Genomic DNA, 24,335 nt, shown 5'->3' on the forward strand with positions numbered 1-24,335 from the left:
GATAACTGCCATTGAATGTTCCCACTGTATGCAGTGTCACAGCATACCTGGGTGTCTTCACCACAACAGTTCAGAAAGGTGGATAGGAAGAAATATAGTACAGAGAGCAGCAGAGTAGGCATTGGAAGAACTACAAAGTCATTTAAGCTTGGATGAAATTGTATCTTGATCAAAGACCCATTTAATAACCAACTGCTGGAGCATTCTCAGATGCTGTGCATCATTTGCACAGGTATCTTTTCCTGTGTGTTATTGATTAGGTAAATTTGAATTTAAAACTCATTTAAACTGATAACATACTTCGAAGTATATTTTTAGGAGGGAGTGGACAATCATATTATCTTTTTATCTGCATTATCAGCTGTTTACCGAAGCTTTGCTAGCTTTTTGGAAAGAAGTACCCCAGATTCAGCATTAGAAAAGTATCTGTATTTCTTTGGATGCTGTCTTAGAGTTTAACGCTTCTCCGTGAAATTCTCCTGTGTTCCTGATTTACTAGCTTATCCTGTTCTACTTGCTTCATGTTCAAATCTTTATTTTTTATCCTGATGCATTAGTACAAGGCAAAATCCTTGTATATGACTTGGAAATACTGAAAAAAAAGCCTGCCTTTATTAATATTTATTGTGTAATAACTCAAGCAGGTCTCTTAGCATGAGTACGACTAGTGGGATAAGAAAGTGCTATGCTGTGAGTAAGGGTTATATCATCTACCTCTGAGGTGTTAAACATAATCCTGACTGTAAATATTTAGAAATTTTCTGAAATAAATCTGCTAGGATCATAAGAGCTTTCACATGATCTGTAACAAAATGCATTAGAAGTAAAACTCGTAGAATATCAAGTATATTTTACTCTCCAGCTAAAGCATTTCCCAGATAATTTCCTAACTTGACTCCCACGCATTTGCTGGCAGTGTTTTCCAGCTCTAGCTGTAGTACTTTGTTAGGCTTTCAAAAAAAAAAAAAAGATTAAATGATGATTAAGTGATTAATATCCTTTTCTAACAGAAAGAGTCTTACGCTCCCCAACCACGCATAAACTCAGTGATAGAAAAAACAGTAAAATTCAGTGATGTGCTATTGTATTCATTTACATATAACTGTTTAAAATGAGAAAAATGACTGCATAGAATAGAGATCCTTATTAGGTATGTCTGCCTATGGGATGCAGGTTTGCTTAACATGAGAGATGAGGACAGTAGTTTAAACTGGAAAATTCAATTCTTTCATCTAACCTGACTAGAAAATAGAGCAATTTTCAATGAGACAGTGAAAGTTTTAGAAAAATAGCAAACAAAAACAAGCTAATAAACCCTATAAGCCAAAAACACAAAGGAAAAGGAGTAGAAAAAGTCAAAACATTTTGACTTGCTTTTGTAAATGAAATTTTCCATTTGACATTGACTTAAAATGTAAGAGTTAAAAAAGAATTAAATAACCCGAAGAGAAAAGAAAACTTTCTTTTAAGTCAACCAAAAAAATTAATGTTAATTCAAAACTGTTATCAGTGCTGGAGGTACTTCAGAACAGGGTGTTATATATATATCTCATGTTTCTAGATCAGCATGTCAGGAATGATGAAAGAATAGCTGATTCAAAGTTTTTTCCAGTCTGTTGATTCTATATAACTAAATGACTTCAGTGGATTTTTTTTCACTTGCCGAATAAATAATAATAATAAACAGTGGCAAACAGATTTCTTTTTAGGTAGGCCTGGTTTTGTTCTTATTTTTTAAATATTCCAGCTCAGCCAGTGGTCCAAGAGTTCTGTTATTCTCACAGCTCTCCTGGAAGAAAGCACAGCTTGGTAGGAAAAGTAATATCAAAAGCTCATCTCTTTAAGCAGCAGTACTTTACAAGTGACTGGCATATCGCAGAATGAAAGAGGCTGGAAGGCACCTCTGGAGATCAGCTAGTCCAACTCCCCCACCCTGCTCGAAGCAGGGTCACCTAGAGCAGGTTGCTCAGGACTGTGTCCGTTTGGGTTTTGAGTGTCTCTAAGGATGGAGACTTGCCAGCCTCTCCGAGTTACCTGTTTCAGTGTTTGGTCACCCTCACAGAGAAAAAGTTTTTTCTTATATTTAAGTGGAATTCCCTGTGTTTCAGTTTGTACCCATTGCCTCTTGTCCTCCCCTGGGAAGAGTCTGGCTCTGTCTTCTTTTTTCCCCCCATCAGGTATTTATACACCTTGATGAGATCCCCCCCTGAGCCTTCTCTTCTCCAGGCTAAACAGTCCCAGCTCTCTCAGCGTTTCCTCCTATGAGAGATGCTCCTATCCTTTAATCATCCTTGTGGCCCTTCGCTGGACTCACTCCAGTATGTCCATCTCTCTCTTGTACTGTGGTGCCCAGCACTGGACCCAGCACTCCAGATACAGTCTCACCCATGCTGAATAGAGGGGAAGATCATGTCCCTCAACCGGCTGGCAGTGTTCATGGCAAGGGCTCATTGATGGCTTATGGTCCGCTTGTCCACCAGGACCCCAGGTCTTTTTCTCCCAAGCTGCTTCCCAGCAGGTCAGTGCCCAGCCTGTACTGGTGCCTGGGGTTATTCCTCTCCAGGGGCAGGACTTTGCATTTCCCTTTGTTGAACTTCATGAGGTTCCTCTCTGCCTGTTTCTCCAGCCTGTTGAGGTCCCTCTGAATGGCAGCACAGCCCTCTGGGGTATCCACCACTCCTCCCAGTTTTTTGTATCATCTGCAAACCCAGAGGCTTATCACAGTGCTTTGAGCCCAGCAGTTCAGCCAGTTTTCAGTCCACTTCACCTGTCTTTGAACAGAAGTACCAGTGTTTGGGGAGCTGTGAAAATGCAGCGACTATATATGATTCTAAACCTGCAACAAATTCTTACAGGACAAGGAGTGCTGGTTAATGTGGCCCTGTGCAGGGGCATAGCCTCCACCTGACAGGGCTCTGCAGCAAAGGGGCACTAAGAGGCGATGTGTGCTCTAAGTTCCCTTCAGCTGCAGCAAGTGTTCGGATGTTGCTATGCGGTTCTCTCAGCATGAGTCATGCACAGGTTGCGACTGCCAGGCTAATGCCTATGATTCACTGATTTTTACATGCTTCACAGAGAATGCTGTATAGTCATTTTTGTAACTGCTTACATGTGCATCTTCCTTGCAGGGAGACAGGTGCCTGAAAGAGCAGGCAAATTCGACATATTTTCTTCACAAAGCTGAATTTTTAGTTTTTCGGATGTGAATCAGAACATGTAAGAATCACTGGGTTTTCAGATGTATTTTTTCTAGGTCTGATTGTGAGCTCATATTTTTAACTACTTCTTTTTTCATCAGTATTTAATTCTTATTTTTCCTTTTATAACCCATGACTTATCTCCTGCTTGATTTTATGTCCCATAATACATACAGTTTTATTATTTTCAATGTGCAGACAGATTTTTTTAATTTCACTACTAGTCCAAATCTGCAATTATGTGAGTTGTACGTTCAGTAAAGTAGCTTCAGAATACAACAGATCGAGCAGTCAGCATCCTGAACTGACATTCAGCTTACACAGTTGTTGTTGCTTCCTATCCGTTCCCATTTGAATACTCCGAAGGCCGGGGTGCCTGCTGGTACCTGATAAGCTGCTCTTCACAATTCCAAAACTTCAATCTCTTTAGCTAGTACAGCTGGATGCTAGACCAATAAGCATTTATCATTTGCAGCCTGTTATATGTACATAACCAACTACAGTAAAGTGTGTGTTGGTGAAGTCTAACTCTGTGCATTGGAAATCAGTTTCTAAAGTAGAAGAATTTCTAGCACTTAAAAATACTTTTTATATTCTTCTGCATTCTTCAATGTTTAGAAGCAATTGAAATGAATAAACATTTGTTTCCACACCTAAATAGGAATAGCAATGAGCCAGAGGCCTGTATATGTGAACTCTGGTTTAAAAAAAATAATAATAATTAAATAAGATATTAACCTTCTGTGAAGGTTGGTGGTAATTTGGCATTTGTTTTGCAGTATCTATATGAACACAAAGCTCCAACGAAGATGTGGTCTCAGCCTCTCAGGTTCCACAAAAACTCACAATAAAAATAACATGTCCTGTTCTGTGAGGCTAAAAATTCAAGTAGATGAGTTAGTAGATGATGGGAGGGGAAAATAAATTAGAAAGGACATACACATAAGGGCAGCTGAGACCAACTGGAACCCAAGCCTGTGACTCCCGATCAGGTGTCTGTTCATTGGCATGTGCTTCCTCCCTCGTGAAATTGCTTAGCTTTTTCTAGCCTTTTCCAACGTCGGTACAGTGATGCTGAGCTGCATCCTGCTCATCTAGCTCTGGTGAGTAGTCTCATTGCTCCCCATGCAGCAGTGTGGTTCCTCAGTTGTGAGATACCCATTTGGAGTACCTCGATGTTTCTGCTTTTCAGGGACACATGCCAGTGGCTCAAACTGACTTGTACAAATTAGACAGAGAGGGTTTGGCTGCTGCTTTTACATAAATGCTGTATGTATTTTACTGCAGAAATGTTTCTGAGTGGTAATGATTTTTGAGGTTTCATATTTCATGTACCAATTTGAAAAACTTTCAATATGATGTAAAATACAGACTCCCTCCCGCTCCTCTTTATGTCCACATTAAATTTCCATGGTAGACAGGACTGAATATTTCTGTAGGTGTCTTCTGCTGTGGTTATTTCAAAGGTAATCCAGGTGATGTGGATCACTCCATACTTTTACAAATAGAGTGAAATTTCATGTTAAAATAAGTTTTAAAATGCTGTTCAGATTGTGGCAATAGACACTGTGAGCATTCACTGGAGAAGAGTTATTTGATCCTTGTATACCTAATTTTAACTTAATTAGCGGTTTCCCTTGGGTAAAGGCTCTTCAGGAATCGCTCCTTAGCATGGGTTCTATAAATCCCCACTTGTATATTGTGTAATTTTCTGTTCTTGTCAAACTTGCTCTGACATGCTCTTACTACTGAGGTGATGGCCAGAGATGCACATTTCTCAGATAGAAAAAGCAGAGAAGCTCTTGTGATGTGCTGCGCAGTTTGGCATATTGATAGCCCGCTACACAGTTTTGGTTAAATATTTTACTGATTACCCAGCTGTGGAATAATGCCTCTCTTTCTAAAATGCAACTGTGTCACCAAAAATGTGAGTGCCTTGTAAAGGAGGGTGGTTCCCACACCAGCATGCTGCATGGTGGGGAATATATTGGCACCCCTTGCTGCTGGCGACACCAGACAGGTAGCCGAATTCGGTATATGGAGTGGAACTTGGCCACAGTTTAGAGGTGCTCTCTGTGCTTTGCAGTTCTCAAAGGGACAACATGGAACTGAATGAAGGACATGATGCCTTTATTAGACACTGCAGTGGGTGACTGTCTCCTGGGGATAGATACCAGAAGTCCCTATCTATCATCCTGTCTTGCATTGTTTCCTTGGAGAATTTTGCTGAATGACAGTAACATAAAAACAACAAGAAAAGGGTATCGTTATTCCCTCTTCCCATCCCAGGGCAGCAGTGAATGCACTCATTTTGCAGGAGCCAAGCTGAGTTTCTATAGCATAAAGTTAAATAAAATGAAAGAAAAGGCCTACATCTTCAAATTTTATAGTCATTGCATGTGCTTAAAGTATACAGGCGATAGTACTATCCACATTTTTTGCACATATGCATTTCTTTTACATTGGAGTAGTTGACTTTTCCAGATTCTGCATATTGTTAATATGCTGGTTCTGCTTCTCTAAGTTAGGCTTGTGCTTATATGCTTCAAGTCATCTCTTGTCTGCCTGGTAAGCTGAGGTGTGACTTCACAGGATTGCAGTGGTTTTGAGGAAGGTGACTGCTAATCTTTTTTCTCCTCTTCAGTTCATTTTTCATTGTCCCATCCATAACTATTACAGAAAAGCAAAATGCGACTGCACGTTTTCATGCTTCTGTGATAATCCTGAACCAGTTTTGACTGTTTTAGTCTTCTGTTTCTCAATAAAACTTTATGATAGTATTAAAACAGGACAGCAATTAAAGGCCTAGCTCTAGGCCCATAACGAAGCCAAATCAACCGAGCTTCTCTCTATCAGAAATATGCAGCTTCAGAGGGTAATGCTGATCTTGGCTCTTGTGAGAGGAACTAGGATCTTCAGCTTTAAAATTTAGTTACATATCCAAATTTAGGTGGGCTGAATGCAGTTTATACTACCTGAGTATACTTCTACTTTCCCAAAGATCTCCAGATGCAGAACGTGAAGTGAATCAAGCACTTTTTCGGTATGGGTAACAGATATAGGATAAAAATGATTAACTGCATGTATATTAGAAGCTTTTCAGTAACGTGCCTCTACTTGAGCAATACCATTCGGTCATTAGTGATTTCTCTAAAAAATCAGCAAAACCAAAATATCAGGAAATGCTGCTCAGTGAAAACATCTAGATAATGGGTAGTTTGTTAAATCTCACAGCTTAATTTTATAATTGTAATTCTGACAAAAAGGCAAACATGAGTAGGAGAATCAGACTTCCAATTATCTTCTTTACTCATGAAAGAGAAGTCATTCTTAAGCTTAAGGGTACTTCCTTAATATTCTTATACAGACAAAGAGGCTAAATAAAGGCTATATAAAGCATTACAGTACCCTTTAATTAACAGGGAAATTATGGAATTCTTGAAGCATCTTTGGAGCTTTGTTTGCACTGAAAAGCAACCAGAAAATCCCAGGAACAGAAGTGGGTCCACTCAGAAGGCAGAATATTCTTGATTTGCTCCCTTGAGTGCTATGGCTGATAAATGCCATGGAAAGTTTCTGAATGACAGCAAAGAGAAGAAACTGATTTCGTGTAGCTTCCAGTTTTATTTTACTTTAATGATGTTTTTCTTTTCTGACTTTGTTTCCAGTTTTGTAATCAAGAACCCCAACCTTTCTATGATATCAAACTTGTGCAATGTTAAGAAGCTTGATACAGTTATGCATCTATTTCTCTAGAAAAAATCACTGAAGAAACTGGCATTGAGGAATGCCCATGGAAAGCTTGCAAGTCTTATGTTCTAAAAGGGAGGGATAGAGAGGATACTATCAATCTACAAAGATCAGTTCAGAAGCAATAGTGTGAAACGTCTGGACACAGAAAGAAGTCTACCCCATTTTGGTTTATCAGTTTGTTTATGCCCGATGAGGGCCCAGAGACAGGGAGTCAACACAGGATTTGTTTTACTCGTTGTGTCACAGCACTCAACAGCATTTATCTTCTAGAGAATGTTGCGCCCTTGACTTGCATTCTGCACAAATAGGGTATTCAACACTGTGTATTCTAGAACCAGTATTTTTTTTTTTAATGCAAACATAGATAAATTTCTGTCATAAGTTTCCTTTCTTAGATGGTTATTGCCCAAACCTGATTGTTTATCCTTCAAAAAAAAAAAAAAAAGAGAAAAAGAAAGAAAAAATATTCAAAAAAATTCCATGGGGTTCATCAACATGTGCTGGTAAACTAGAAAGGCAGGTAACAAGATTCTTTTAATTCCTCTGGAATTATCAAGCTTTAAATGATCTATCAAATAATCTCTTTTCAGAAACAGTGTTTTATATGTCCATTCAGTATAATTTGTGTCTGTTTTAACCTCGTTAAAATCCAAGGATATCTTTTTTTATAGTCAAGGGAATAGCTAATGAAGGACAAAGTAGTGTCTATCATACCAGTAATGGAAAGCAAGAGAATTTTGTAAGTCATTTCTACTGAGTGATCCAATTAGTATATAGTAAGTCTCATGGGATCTCATTATTATGAGAAATATATAACATAGGATCAGCTAACTGGGATTTATGCAAAAATTCTTCTGAGAGAGTAACCTAAGAAAAATTAATTGTAAAAAAATCTCTATTTGATATATAGGCAAATTTGCAAGACTTTTACTTCCATCACTTCAGTTTTTTCTCACTTTTTTGCTTCCTCAGCAGAACTCAGTCTTCAATTGCCATTTATTCACGCAGCTTCTAGAAGGAGCTGATGACATATTACTGGAGACATGCATTGTATTTTGGGTGGGCATATTTTACTATTAACTTTAACAAATGTTAACTTCTTTATTATAAAATTATATCCCTCATTAGAGGTGAAATATCATTGCACTACTTAGAGATCCTGCGTAGATATACTTTGGTATGTGAATTAAAAGCAAATATGTAAAGATGCTGTGCATGATTTGGTTTCATTTTTGCATCTGATTACATCGTGGAAATGAAACCTCTAATGTACTTATGTAGAAAGCAAACTATTCACATCTCCTGTATTTGCTTCAAAAGGAACTTAGTATTGATAAAATAATAATAATAAAAAAAGTTAAAGTTGCTAAGTGAGAACAATGAACTTATCTGCCACATAAGCATAAGCACTTAAAGGCAGGAAAGTGAAAAGTTAGACATCATAAATCCTACTCTGTCCACCTGGTCAACTATAAGATATTTTTTGTATCAAGTATTTGGATGAATAGTTATCTAAGCATAATAATCTTAACTTTAACTCACATTTTGCAGTTGTTATAATTTTGATACAAATATCTGGTATTTTCTTTTATACAAGAGTAGTGAAGAGAAAATACAACCCAAAAATTATTTAATGTGTATTTTAAAAGAATTTATATTTATAGCTATTTTCCAGGAAATTTTATATGCAGTAACCGAAGAAAAGTATATCGCTTTATTAATTTGTGGATAAATCATATGTATATGGATTTACATTTGAGGCTTCTCACTATATCATTAGTCTGCACTTATATTATTTTTATGTTACTTTTTCTGATGGTTTTTGTACTGTAAGTATAGCCTGTGACGACTGATGAAAGAACAGCACTTGCTGTTGGCTGAATTCTGTTTATCCTGTGACGAAATGTGCATTACACTGATCACAGGATTGTGCTTGCTTCTCTCATGTGGCCAGTGAAGGATTTATGATGTCCTTAACATCTCATCTCTGTACTCTTAAGCATGCAGGTTTTATAAATAATGTGTTAGCTAAGAAAACTGCTGTCACTTAGCAACCTTGAATCATTTTTTAAAGGAAGATTGCTTCATTTTGATTTTCTTTTGATTTTGAAATGCCATGGTATTTCATTGGATTTTATTGTTTGGATTTTAGCTCTTTTTTTGCCTTTGGATTGGTAAAAGAAATGTATTTTGAAACATACAAAATGTGTGATAGAATAGATAGAAATATCTGCTGTTAATTAAAAAGACATGTAATTACTGGTCAGGAAAAAAATAACTGAAATCAACATTTTTAAATTGTTGCAGCAGAAAAAGACAACATAAAAGGAATTGCTTTGCCTATCTATAAGAAATACACAGCCACCTTTTTGCTCATAACTGTCTTTGTTGGCAAGAGCGGAATATGTTCCCTTTTAGAGTTTCCTTTGGTAAATCAATTTGTTTTGACACTACGACAAATACTTACCTTGTTATCATCTTAAGACCATCTAAAGACTAAGCTGGTGCAGAACTTTGTAGCTTTCTGATTACTCATAAGCCTCAAGTTTCAAAAGGCCTTAGGGAATTAAGCACAGAAACCTCAGAATGGTAGGGATTGGAGTCCATCCTGCTCTAAGGTTCCTTTGAAAACTTTGGGTTGAGTGGATAGCAGCACCTTGGGTTTTTACCAAGCCCTTGGTGTTGGTCTAGCTTTCCCCAGTGATACTTGCCTGTCCCCAGTCTCTCTGCGCTTCACTATTCTGTTAGAGTTGTTGTCAACACGGGTATTAAGTCGCCAGTACTGTGATCCCCAAGTTTTCAGAAATCTGTCATCAGGCTAAACTCAAGTGTTTTAATACAACTAATAAAAGCTTTTGCATGAGACAAGAAGTGCAGGGTTGATGATAAATGGCAGGAGTTGGTGACACTGAGTTGGGAACCCTTGAAATAAATGAAATATTTTGGAGAAGCTAAGGGGAGAAATAAATTGAGTGTGGATACAGTGTGCACCATACTTTTGCAGTTGGCATGACTGTGGCTAAAGGACTTTTGCCATTCCCTTTGTCCCAGGTAGTAAATTAAACTAGCTGCAAAATAATACTCCCTTGTTCTGCAAAACTTGCAAACACTGCTTCTTTGTTTCTAAGGATTTGCTATATCAAAATACGTGGCATTAATTCTATACTTTTGGTCTCCTTAGATGGTTAGTTTGCTGGGGAGGTACAGGGAGAGGGAATCATTCCTATCCGTATGAACCTATATGCAGGTCAGACTAAGCTTAACTCAATCACCCAGTACAGTATCCACATAGTCACAGCTGTGAGGAAGCAGCAGTATCTGAATTTTTGTTGGTGCTTCTTGCTTGGGCATCACAGTTCAACTGAACTTTGCAATCTCTTTATTTTTATATTTTCAGTATCCAGGCTGCACAGTGCTTATTGATCCTAATCCATTACAGGATTAAAGTCTAAATAATCAAATAGAAAGAATATCACTTAGAGATTTTGTTTAATGTATTTAAATAACATGCCAACCTGCGCTGCCTTTATAGGCACTGTGTTCAGTATGCTGGCTGCCTGGGCAGTAGCCAGTGCAGTCATAGGAAGGGACTTAAACCACTGGGACTGCGTGTGCTATGTGATGTTGCTTGCCAGGTAAGAGGGAGAGTTGGTGCTCTGTGCTGTCAGAGCCCCCCACGAGCAACAAACCGTGCCTGTGCGTCCTTGCCACAGCACTGCCAGCCTCTCGGTTGCTGTGAGGATTCGTAGCTACCCACGGACTGACCCTGAAGACTGGCCTCCGAGTCACTCAGGCTCTCCTGCATAAATTCCTCATTGGGGAACTCGTGGCACGCTCTCTATGCATCAAGGAAATTTATCCCAGTCTTTGCAGTTGTTTTGTCAGCTGCTCATAAACCTGGTATTTCCTTTGTACGCTGCTGGCAAACTCCATTAATTCTCCAGAAGAAGCTGTCTTATGCTGCTGCTATCTGGGGTGGGAAAAATTAACTTTTGTCTAGTTGTGAGAAGGGAAATAGGCCTACAGCTATTTTAAAAAGTTTATGCAGAAGTACTAAGTTAAAATGACTAAATTAGTTCTGGGATATCAATAAATTCTAGGCACAGCATTTGCACAACAGAATATAATGTACGTTTTCTATCAAACATTCCAGTGATAACAGAAAAGGAAATAAATGTCAGCCTGGCAGTGATTCAGAATAAGCTGTTTACAAGACAATAAAGACACAAGAATTGCTTTAAAGAGGAGGTTTCTCAGCTTCCTGCTATCTTAAATTATTTTCAAGCTAGTGCCAGAAAAGGCAAAGTTAATAAGTATTGTCACACAAACTGCATTTAATCTTGTCAAACTGTTTAAGTTAGATCATCCTGTAAAACCAAATATTATGTTAGTAGTTTTGACTACCTACTACAAAAGGAATCATCTTTTAGGTTTGTTAACAGTGTCGTTAAAAGAATTTGTTTCTTTTCACTAGGTGGGTTCTGTGTTACCGCAGCTCTCATGCTAATGCTGCCCCAAGAAGACGGGGTGGTGGTGTGGTCAGCACCGAGGCCTGTCTCCTTTCTCCCCCTCTCTGCTCCTGTAGTCTAACTGAAAAGTCTCCAGGCCTTGCGCAGTGGCATTTTCATAATGTCAGAGAAGCTGATGAATTCACTTTCCAGTTGTACCTGGAAGCAAGGAGCGTACATACATCACCATTTTCACCCCAAGGCATTTTAGCTGCGTCCCCAAATGCTCATGAGACGCTGCAGTAGGGTGAGGTCCAGCGCAGAGCAGGACTCTCTCTGGACTCCAGAAGGGACTTTGTAGCCCACCAATTGCTCTACCAGTATCTTAAATGATGCTTTCAGGTACTGTGTTTGATGCTGTAATTAACCATACAATTGCTAATAAATCTAGTTATTATTTTATACACGGATTAATCATTTTTCAAAGTTACCTATGTTTGCTGCTTTTATATAACAACGCCTGCCTTCCCTTAAAGAAAGGTTTTGCTTAGGGCTATTTCCTATGCATGTATTTACAGACTCGGTCGTAGCAAGTGCTAGGCTATGTCCCCTGGTCCAATAGTGCAGTTAAGGCACTTGCTTAATTTTAACTGTGTAAGTACTTTTATAGACTTCTGTGGCAATATATGGCTATTTAAAGGTTGCAAGTAAGAATAATTGATATAATGTGGTATTGTGATTAATGAAAAGTCTGAGTCAGACGCTTATGCCTATTATGAGTCTTTAATATAACAAAAGTTAATTTAATCCTCAAAAAAAACTAGTAGGGGAAGAGATTGACCCCTAATATGTTTTGACAATATGGTAAAACTGATATTTGGGAACCTGACAAATTAAAAGGCCAATACAATCTAAAAACATTTTGTCAGTCAAAGTTTGTTAACGCATCAAAACCCCACCTCTGTGCTAGTAGGCTTACGCTGGGCCGGGTGCTGCATGTCTGTGCTGGAGGTCTGACATGCTGCCCACAGCTGCCCTACTGGTTTCTTCGCTGCAGCCTGCTCCCTGTGCTGGGTGAGTAGCGTCTCCCGCAAATGAAGGCTGAAAGCCCAGCGAGTGTGCTTTCTCTTTGGGCACTCTCTGCGGCTGGGTCTTTCCAAGCCATTCACTTTGTGTCAGATTCTGGTTTTAGAGATTTGTATCCAGAGCTTTATTTTGGACTTACTTTCTTAAGATTGGTCTCTCCCACATTGCGCTAGGTTTCTGTGTTGGACCTTTGCCAGGTTTTGCTGTGATATAGCGTCCAACTTCTGATGTGGCAGTGTGGCCTTCTCGCCAAGCCTGAAATAGGCCCCAAGCCCAGTTACAAGTCTCCATCACTCTCCTAAGACTTAGTTCTAATGAACATTATGGTCTTATCCAACATTTTCTGTGAGTATTGTTTCTCAGCATAAACCTCTTAATAGGCCATTTATCCTAGCATTCAGTTCCTTTCTCTCCTGTTAAAAGATTACAAATATTGAAAGCATTTCTTGAAGTCTGACATTCATGCCCTCCTTTGGGAAATGGTTGCTGAGAGCCATCCATGCATTTGGTTTTGCAGAAGACACATGAGTCAATGATCATGTTTTCTATTGGTCTGAAGAGATATAAAGCATGGCAGCTTCAGAGACCCCAAAAAGCCCTATGCAGAGAAAATTATTTTTGATTGTTGAGTAGTAGGCATAAAACAGAGTTTTTCTTTTGCTGTCATTACCGTTTATTTGAATGCTTTGCTGAAGCAGCAGTTTGGCGTGTTCTGAAATGCACAGCAGTTGATGCACGGCACTATAATGCAATGGCTCTGTATGCAAAACCTAATTTCTGCCGTCTCATTTATTTAGAAGAGAACTCCTGTATGTTTTGTTTGTAGCGTATGCAGGCTGTTTGCATTTACAGAATGCTCTAAGAATACTTTAAATATTTACTCTCTTGGCACTGCACTAATCTGTCACTTGGTGTCAGCTGAGGGAGTGATTTTGTGAACTTGCGACACTTTTATCTGTAATACTTCAGTTGGCAAAAAGTCGTGTTGCGCCACATTATGATTCCCTTGCATGTCACCTTGTCATTTTAGAGCATCACATACTAATGCAGCTCTCCAGGCTCTCTTCCCATGACAGCCCGCTGAAAAGTCCTTGCAGCTGAAACATGACTTTTGCAGTAGAAATGGTCAGCTTAGTAAGCAGAAAGTTTTGCATTTCCTTTGACAACAATTTTCTGTTTGTTTTAAAGACTGTTTTGTAGGTTGACTAGCAAGATACCCTGAGTAACACTCACTGGTGAAATGTTTAAGCTGTGGTACCATATTTTACAGTAATTCACTGATTTACATATTACTTTACTAAAATAATCTTGTTCAGCAATACAGGCTGATCTGGAATGCTAATAAAAAAATGCAGATTCTCTCCAACTGTCTATGTACTTGCATATCTCTACAAGCTCTGGAGTCTGTTTCTAGACTCCTCAGGTGCAAAAGGAAAAGGAAAAGTGGCTGATCTAAACCGGCCTGGGGAATCACTCTGAAGTTGCACATAGGGCCTGCATATCCCCCTGGCCAGCCTTCTGGGGCTTGGCTTTTGGGACCATTCGGATGGTGCTGCAGCGGGGAAAGCCTCTGGGCGTTTCAGGGCCTGCTGAAAGGCACACAACTTGCTGGTGCTCGCCAAAGCACCTGAGAGAGGGCTAATGTAGCTCCAGTATCTGTCCTACAGGGGCCACAATGTTATGTGGTGGAAGCACGGATTGGGTTTCCATGCAAACGTGCCACTCAGGGAAGTATAGGTGATTGCATTGGTCAGGCAGGAGCAGTGCATAGTTACTCTTCCCGTGCTTCCTCCTAGGTGTGGATTGGTAGGTACCAATCATTACTAATTACCCAGAGGTACAGAGGATGCAATGCTGTGATCTTATTAGAGTACTGTATGAAGTACAGTACTTGCTTATTCATGTGCATAATGCCTATTCTCATGAGCAAGGATTTGTTGGATCAGAATTAGAAGCTGCAGGTATAGCATTTTAGCATTTGGGCATGTGCAGAAGTGAGGGGAAGACTAATTAATTCATGTTATTCCCAATGCTAAATATGTTAATAATGTGATTTTTTTTTTTTTTTTTGCATCAACATGTAAGGATATCTGTGCATCATTTGCAAATAATACATAACAAATGGTCCTGAGCTTTTAAATTGCTCAAGGCTGGAGCATCATTGTATTTTTATATAAGGAATTTGGTAGCTGTGAAGAAGAGAGACCTATTTGGTTAGGAAATGTATATCCAAATAAAACTCAATTGCATTTAACTTGGCTGCTTGAATGCTGGTAATATATGAAACAAAAGACAATAATAATAAATAGATTATTTATGCACATATTTGTGGTGGAGAAGAGAGAAGAAAACAATTTTGGAATTGTTTTTTCTTTGCAGTCCATTTGCTTGTTGAAGTTGATGAAAAGTAAAATGAGATAAGATTTTAAGATAGCAGCTATACTCTTTTTTCTTGTAAAAACTTTATTGAAGACGAATAGACAGAATATAGTTATCAAAAGACACAGTTTATAGCATAATATATTCAGTATACTGTATCTGTCTAGACTTGAAATGGTCCTGACAGATCAAATGTCCTATGAGCTTGGATACTAAAAGCATGAGCAAAAAGAAATGCTCATCAGTAAATGTATCCCATAGAATCTATCCTTGGGGTAATTCATACATTCAAGTAGAAGTTTAATAAGCTTTTTCAGCAAAACAAAAGGATAAAAAACAGGTATGATCTATTCTTAGTTTCCCATGTCACTAAATAGCAGTGACAGCATGAAAGGCTAGGAAAAATGGCAGCATTTTAGTAATGTAGCTGTGTAGAATAATAGAAAAATAAGTCGAAAGGAGCTCCAGAGGGCATTTGTCCCCTCCCTCCAGTGTAAGGGGCACTTTCAAACCCAGCAGCTGGCCTCTGGCTTCAGTCTTCCAACCATTTCGCTTCTCTCACAATAGCAAACAAGACAAAATGGTTTTTTGCAAACAGCAAATTAGATGCTGATTTGCCTATGCAAGGAAAAGGAATTTTTTTATAGGCTGCTTATTGGCTGATTTATAATGCAGTAAGGCAGATTTCTAGCTAGGTCAGTAGTTCTTGTCTGGAGTAATTTTGAGCAACAAAGAAAATTGTTGATAACTTTTCAGCGGTCTTCCAGAAACGAGTTCTGGAAGTAGTCTTCTACGCGGGGAGGAGTGTTCAGTGCCTAGAAACGTGCAGTTAGCTGGTACAGCTGAAAGCCATCACCAGATATTAAAAATCCTCATGGCTATCATAATGCCCTCTTAATGGGATGTTCTGTTGAGTAATTTTTTATTGACCAAACACCCCATAATAAACTTGGAGGATCATTACGGTGAATTGTTTTGACAGGGCACATTTTAAAGAGTCCCTGAATGCTTGTTTGACCTGGTACAGTCTGCACAAAAATCCATTTTTTATCAAGTGCCTAAATAAAGGTGCAGTTTGACATGATAGCTTGTCATAGAGCTGGAGGAAACATTACAGCCAATTGAATATTGTTTTAAGGCTGCTAAATAATGCTTGCCTCTGTAATTGAATAATTGGCCATGGTACAGAAAGAGCCAATTTGCACTTCATTTAAAGCTTGAAACAAGCCCTGTAGCAATCAAGGAAAAGCACCTTGCTTGACTTTTCCGGGCTCTGAAGCAGGTTCCTTTTTGCCCTCAAGCAGAATCCAGACCCTCTGAAGTTCCATCACTTAGGAATTACTTCTGCTCCAGTGCCACCAGTGTTAACTCAGAGAATGAAATTCACTTAAATCCCATACGTTGTGACGGCACTGACAGATACAATTATAGTCTTGTATTAAATGATGCAACTCGGTCCATTTTGGAGCTGTAACTCCTGATTTTATGTTAGTGGGAACTAAAGCAGGACCAGGTCCACAGAGTTTGATTTATGATAAACAGGAACTAGAAACTGATTTGCAGTTGGCACGGTTCTGCCGTAGTGAAGTTCGTGACTAATCGCTTTGCTCAGGGCGAAATAAAAATAAAGGCCTAAGTCAAGACCCTTGTCTGGGTACAAGCAATCACTTCATTAATTAAAAGAAAGGAAATTCAAAATTAAAAAAACCCTGAATGCTTTTACGTGGTAGGTAACTAGATGGCGCATCTGTTTGTCAGTAGGTGCCTTTAAGAGCAAAGAGTAACCGCAGTCAAAAGCAGATGCAGCACTGCTGGGAAACATCTGGCGTTCTGGGAGTTCATACTCTCGAATTCTGGAAGAGAAGGTAAACAGCCCAGCTCTGGTAATGATTAGGAGTTGATCTGTTGTGAGAGAGTACGTTCTATATCTTTGCAGGTGCTTTTTGTTGTTTGTTTTATATTTGGGGCTTTTTTTTCACTTTTCGAAGCATCTGGTGCTGGCATTTGTCCAAGATAAGTTTCTGGACCACGTGATTCAGTGAGCCCGGTTTGGCTCCCTGAGCCTGTCGTAATGTTCCTACAATGAAGATAGCTGAGACACATTTTCAGGATTTTGATTTTTGCGAGGATGTGAGCTATATCCTCATTACTTTTTATACTATTGTGTTAGTATTAACATGGAACTGTGTAGTTCATAGATTGCGCAGATGAAAAATCAGTCTCACAGGTGTATCAAGTGTCTAAATAAACATTACTCTTCTAAAAAATATCTTCCAATCTCTTTTCTGAGAGGTGCAGTCATTTCACAAAATAAACTATGCATAAGTTGTTGCCCGTTTGGCCTAAGGCTGAATTGGGTGAATTAGGAAGTGACTGCTGTGATCAAGAGAGTCTTCCATTTCGCGGAGCTCAGCGAGAATGCAGCGTGGTGCGCCACAGTTTCCTCAAACACGCGGGTAACGAAGCCTGAAGGAGGAGGGAAATGTAAGTAGATATTCGACGGTTAGGTACGCCCATAACAGAGTACCAATTTGGGGAATTGTGCGGTAGTATTGTTCCGTGCATTACTTTGTACTTGACATTGAGAGGAGATAAAACATAATTTACCTGTAGCCTGAGGCAAATTCAGCTAAGCTCCTTATCAAATAAAAATTCAGTACAGTATTGCCATTGTTGTTCATGTGCTTTAAATGTGATGAAATATATTCACCCCTTGGTTCCTTTGGGGCAGAGAAATTCACTTCAATATTTTCTTTTGAAATTGATAATGCGCTGTAAATAGCCAGTTTAATGGGTGCAAAAATTTTAACCTGAAAAAGTTTTCCATGTTGCTGAGGCCTTTTCATTCAATATTTACATATATTCAGTATATGGATTTTCCTTGATTGTACACAGGAAGGGAAAAATGTGTTCACAATATTAATCCTTTTCTTTTTTTTGGTAACTGAAATCAAATCGGTATTTTCTTCACCCTGAGATAGTGACAAGGACGTATTGGCAATAGATCCTGGGATGTAGGATTAGGAAACGGGCAGAAATTTCAGAAAAATAGAAACACCGGTCAAAAAAGGTCGTCTGTCTCTTCCAGTCTAAGTCATAACTGAATGACTCTGGAGAACAGTGAAAGCTGTCCAGACTACACAGTACTGCTAAGAGTACTGTGTGTACCCAAGGAGGCCGCTGCGAAATAGCGAGGTGGGTGAACTGTGCTTCCTATTAAGAAATAAACCCTCTGAAGCGCTAGAATTAGTGAGGAAGCTGAAACGATAATCAAAATTGGCTACAGTGAAGTCTAACAATATAAAATTATTTCTGTAGTTAAGATTTGTAGTCTCTCCTGATGCCTATTGTCAGGGCAGGACTTGTTTTGCTAGTAGGGGAGAAGATGGATGTGGCTAGAAGGGCAATTTTAACTTTTCACTCCTGTTTAAGAACGAAAGACTCGACCTCAAATTTCTTGGTACCTTTTCACAAATAGTGACAAGGAAAGATAAGATGCTCCAGACTCCTGGAGCTTGGCCACTCCTAATGTTTTTGGCTCAAGACTTGCCCTCTGAGCCTTTACCACTTCTGGGACAGTTCATTCATGTCAGCCTGCTCGCTGCCTTTTTATGGCACAGCTGCTTTCAGCCTAAATCCAACAAAAGATTCAAGAGAGGCTAGCTGTTATAATGCCTGTTAAACCATGTCCAGTTTCAGTGAAGCAGTTCAAAGGCTGGAGCAGACTTAACAAAGATGCAGTTAGTAAAAAGTGCTGTGCTTTTCTCCTGACAAAGCTTGACAGCTGACTGCTGATGAAGCATCTCAGTCCTTACCCCAGGAAGCTCTGAGTCAGGCTAGAATTAAGAATAATCTTCAAAGGAGTCAGAACTTCAGAACTGTGCTTTACAAATGGGAGACACGGGATGTGTAATCCAAAAAAGAAAGGAAAAACAATGCATGACACAGCTTCCAGATAAGTCTGAGCGTAGGAAGCTAGCTTGGCCAGAGGAAGGACGCTCCTTCTGATGGACACTTCAGTGTACAAGTATGTGCTGCAATGCATCACAGTTAGGATGGTGCCATTCTTCTCTCTTGTGAGGAAGATCCTTCTATGGGAATCAGTCCACTTCCAGCTTATTGCCTAAATAATGACACCTAAATAATAAATATTTACAGTGAGTTCTTTTCCCTACTTGCAGTGGCTAGCATATATTCTACTACAACTTAGTGAAGTACGAGAAACAATACAGAAAACAAGATGAACATGTATTTTTCTCTAGCTTACTTTGATTAATATTTTTAAAGGGTACAGTGATAACAAAGCAAGCAGAATCAACCGATAAAACTTTGGGGGGAAAGTGCTTAATGATATTCCTATAGCAAGGGCAAATGTAGCAGCAATGTCATGAAGTTAATGAAAAGTATTGCTACTGTAAATGTCACAGAAAGAGAGGGAAGAAACAAAAGTAGAATTCCTGGATATCTTTCAGAGCCTTGGATGTTGGGAGAGAAATGTTTCATTATGACATGGGATTGATAATTCCACTTCTTCCTCACCAAGGAAAATTTGTTTTTCTCTTGCAAGTGAAGTAAAACTGAGACTTATTAATACTGGCAAAATGGGGATTATTGAAATAATGAGAAAAAAAATCCTGACTTTAATGAGAAAATCCATATTTTAATAAGAAAAATACTGTGTGGTGCTGCACGCAGTATAACACCACCATCTGTCTGTTATCTGTGATACTGGCTTTCATGGAACTTTATGTGGTCACTGTCAGAATTGTAAAGAGGACTTTCAGCACATCTTTATTTTAAAGTGAACATGCCTCAAATCAATTTACATAGAATGGGCAGAAAGACAATTGATCCCCCTGATCCTTCCTAATCCTGCCAGCTTTATGTAGCTAATTTGGTCAACTTCCTGTTGCTGCATCTATGGTTCAGTTAAGAGTTGCATCTTTAAGTCTGTTAAATAAGGAATTTCCTTTGAAAAATGAACTGTGACTCTGGAGCCCAAAACTCAAAGATTGTTAATATTATTTATGAACAGAATTAGAAAAGTTATCATTGTGACCCATGTATCCTAAATATAATTTAAGTATAATCAGAGCTATGTGAAGAAAATTGAAGTGTATTAAGCCTATTTTTGAAACAGAATATACTAATTTAGTAATAGTAAATGTCATTTCTAAAGATGTTCCTGCAGCAGCCTGCAGAGCATAGATTTCAAAGGGAACTGGCTTCTTGTGTACTGGGGATACTGAAGGACTCCAGTGAAAAGCACTGAGCTTCCCAAAGCTTCTAGGTATCCTGGTTTTACTGCTGTTTAGCTCGTTCCTCACAGAGTGCCTTGGAATATGCAAGTCTTCTCTTCCGTCCCTTGGCATTTTTCCACAGACGCCATAGGCATGAAGTTAACACTTGAGCATACATTGAACGTACATTAAAATTTACCTTGCTATAAGCAGGTGAAATAGGAATTTAAATCCAGTTGTAGAATTACTTCATGCAGTAAGAAAGGGTGTTACTGTTCAATTGACCACTACAGTTGGTTAAAATATTTCGATTGAATTTTTCTAACAAAGTGCCTTAGTAAGCCCTTCTTTCCTGTCTGTCTTCCTGAGAATACATCTCAGCTTAAGTTGCTAGCTGGGACTTTTTCTCCTCACTTACAATCACGTGGGCTAGTGTTCTTTCCACTCCATTTCTAATTTTTTTTTCCATGAGCTTTGTCCTTTTTACTCTAACTAGTATCATGGCCATAATAAATTTTACATTAATGCAGCATGCAGCTAGTTTGAAATTTCTCAAGTTATATATTCTCCACTGATCTTTAATTTTAACTTGTAAATATACAAAATTAAATTTTGATCCAAATAACTTTTTTTGACTTGGAGAAAGATTAATAGAGAAATTCCATATAATTTCAGCTTTTTGTTTTGCCTGAGGAAAAGTGGCATTTCTGTAGATTTGATATTTAATACAGTGTATTTTCAGCTTAGAAGTTTCTAGTTTTTGGAATTTGTTCAAAATTTAAATTAATGTTAAATTTTTTAAAGAAATTTTTGATATACTGAAGATATTTTGCTATAAGAACAAAGAGTTTTTTTAAAGGAACTCTGAGACGATCTCACATCTTTAAAATGTTCAATTGTATAAGTCATAAAAGAGCTCATTTTGTGTTTTTTAAGCTCATTTGTGTGGCTAAATGCAAAAAGAAGTCTAGCCTATCTAATAAAAGGTGCAAATCTTTAAAAGTATTTCTTGCTGGAGGGAGATTCAAGGCTCTAAAATCAAGGAGAAGGATAGGTGGAAAAGAGCAGTTCTTCAGTCAAGGCAGCTGCTGAGTTTCCCAAGCTATAGTGAGCTCAGTAAGGGCATTAGAGTCTAAGTAACTGTTTCTAGCTGGAAGACATTTTTCATACAGTTTCATACAGTTCATACAGTTTAGTCAAAATCCTCTGGCCTTTTACAGAGGAGTTCATGGTTGAAAACAGAGTGGCAGTTGCACACTCCTGTGCATGGGAAGTCCGGACGCAGAGGGTCAGTGCAAGGCTTTGTGCAGTGTGGTGTCCAGAAGTCACAGAGGAATGTGCATTTGGATGGAATAAATATTATGATGGGGTAAAATGGAAGCATGGGGGTCCAAGAGTGGTACAGAGCACTGGACAAAATCTGATATAAATTGAGTCTCTCTCATAGAGTACGGACTGTATAGCAGCTTTGCTATGGTTATTGCATCTGGGAGATCCATTGCTTAACTCTACAAGTATCATGGGCATGAATTTTGTTTACTTCAGATGCATTCAAGGAATCTGAGTCTTGAGATTGTGTGTCCTACTGCTGGTTTGCTGTTAGGTGTATAGAATTGAACATTATGTTACAATTTCACTCCAGAGTTAGGTGGGAGAATTACAGGGTATTAAAAAGGAAACACTTGCCCTGCATTTTAAATCATAGCTTCCTCTTTGTTTATTTAGCTTTGCTTTCTGAATATTGTTATTATTTATTGATTTAGTAAATGTGCAGCAAAATGAATAGCCATGTCCTCAAATCTATATTTACTGAGATAATTAAAAAGGAAAAAAGTTACTCAGTGTAGTTGCTCTTAGGTGTGTTGTGTCTGTACAGAAGACAAGAGAAATACCCAGGTGCAGAGAACAGGAACAGAATTTATCTTGGCTTTGAGGTAGCGTATCCCTTTGTAGTGAAGGTTGAGCCCTAGTGGCTTAACTCTAATTTGGACTGGAGTATAGCTGACTTCTTTAAAGCGATCTCTGAAGAAGCACCATGTTCAGGGAGGTGGTATTTAAGAGGTTACCAGAGTATATGCCTTCCAGCGCAGGAGCTGGAGACCTCTGCAGACTGTTTGAACATTGGCATGTAGCTCAACAGCACTTGCTGGGTGTTTGGGTGCTTTGTTTTTGCTTCTTATCCCTGTCCAGGGTTGCTAGCAAGGACCAAAGGATCAGAGGGACTATAGTAGTGGTGGTTTGTCATGAAAAAGCTGGTATTACCTTTATTAGGCTCCTTACGAAGAGGGAGGAGATTTTCACCTCTTCTCCCTGGGCCTTCAGAGAGATGTATGAACAGCCCAGAGAACAAGTAATATGTAATTCCAGCAAGCAGTGCCGTATATCTCTGTCCTCTCTTCCCCTGAAAGGCTACATTCCCATACCTGACAAAGGCTGCACTGGTTTATTCCTCTTTTGACAAGTCCATCTCTTATGGTGAACATTTTTCTTCACAGATAAATGATGAAATCTGTGAACTGAAGGAGCCCAAGCAGTTACTGCAGCATTCCTGCCCCAATATGCTGCAGATCTGGTTCTCTGTCTCCGTTGTGTATCTGCTGCATTTCCCTTTGCTTCAATATTGTCAACATCAGTAATGAGAAAAATGCATCAATGATCCTTATCTTCAAATACTGGCATTTGAACAAAATAATAATGCATGAAAGTTCTTTTAATTTCCCTTCTGATTTCTGAGACTTACCATTTGTGTTTTCCGTTGGTCTCTCCAGGACCACTAGAAGCAGAAAGTCACTTGTAAATTGGTGAGTTGCTAAGGGTATTGGTTCTGACTGAGGATGACAATAATGGCAATTCTGGGTAGGCTGGAAGACTAGCTAAAGTGTAAATAAGGTAAATGTCCTAAGATTAAGACATTGCTGACAACTAGTAAAGAACTTAACTGAAGGAAAACAAAATTAGAGGCAACCACTACCAAAGAATATCCAAGTATTTTTGGTAGAATAGTTAAAAAAAATCTTTCTAAAACATTTAAAATATATATATTAAAGGTGATTTATTTCTAATCCACTATCTGCATATTTATGCTTTTTTTTCCCCTGTGTTTCTTGCTGTTTAGCACACTGCTGTCTTGGTTCATGGCTTGTGTTTCTGGATGGTTTCATAGTGTGAAAATGATATTAATAGTAGCATAAATATTATGAAGGGTAATTTTTCTGGAAGGGAATGAGTGCATTTAGATGGATCCATTGAAAAAATGTTTAATTTTTTTTTTCTCCCAGATTTGCAAGTATTTATTGTGATGTTAATCAAAACCCTTATGAACTGGGGTATATTGGGTTGCCTTCTCATGTATTTGTATTTCCCATGTGGCAGCATCCTCAAAGAGCCTAGGTAACTGCACACAGTCCTTTGAACGCTGAAAATATGACAGGCAACACCAGCAAATGCACAGTTTTAAGTTTTTTCCAATTCTTGTGGGATTAATGAAAGTCTAATAGACCCAGAATGCTGTATTTTCAAGAGTGTGTTACTCTCTTGCTTTCAACTCTAAATAAAATCTAAAAGCAGGATGTTCAGTAACTTTTATACTGAAATACTCCTGTAATCACATGCCTACTGCTGTTTGGAGTTTAAAGAAAAAGACTTGGAATATTTTTGCGAAGCAGCAGCACCAAAATGCCAAGTAGATTAGTTTTAATGAATACTTTCTAAACCTTTTCCAGAGCCTATGTGTCCTTCCCTGTGCCTCCAACATGAATATGGTGACTAAATTCATTAAGTCAGCTTCATGTTGCTTCCTTCTACCTCCTACCTCTCTACTGATCACATATGCTACCAGGGTAATACTGTGTCCTGGACAGCTGCAGCTTTAAGTGCTAAATCACATTTTAACAACACAGTTTTAACAACATTCTGACAAATGACATGTGTTAGAACTCAGCTGTGCTTAATTCTCTGATTGCAAAATTAAGGTTAAGACCATGGTTTTTGTTTTTTGGGTTTTTTTGTTTGTTTGTTTGTTTTTTTGCTATTGGTCTGTTAGGGGTATCAGCTATCCAATCCTCTCCTCCCAAGATAACCCTTCCCCCCCCTCCCCTTTCTGTTTAGCCATGGCTAGATACACAGAGTAGAAGAAACTTCTTGTGTTTGGTGGAGTCTGTACTACTTGCCTAGATAAAAATCTATCTGTCCTATTTCAAATGACCTCCTTTGGGCTGTTGAAGTATGTCAGA

The sequence above is a fragment of the Apteryx mantelli genome, chromosome 8 (genome assembly GCF_036417845.1).
Source record: "Apteryx mantelli isolate bAptMan1 chromosome 8, bAptMan1.hap1, whole genome shotgun sequence".
NCBI classification, from domain to species: Eukaryota; Metazoa; Chordata; class Aves; order Apterygiformes; family Apterygidae; genus Apteryx; species Apteryx mantelli.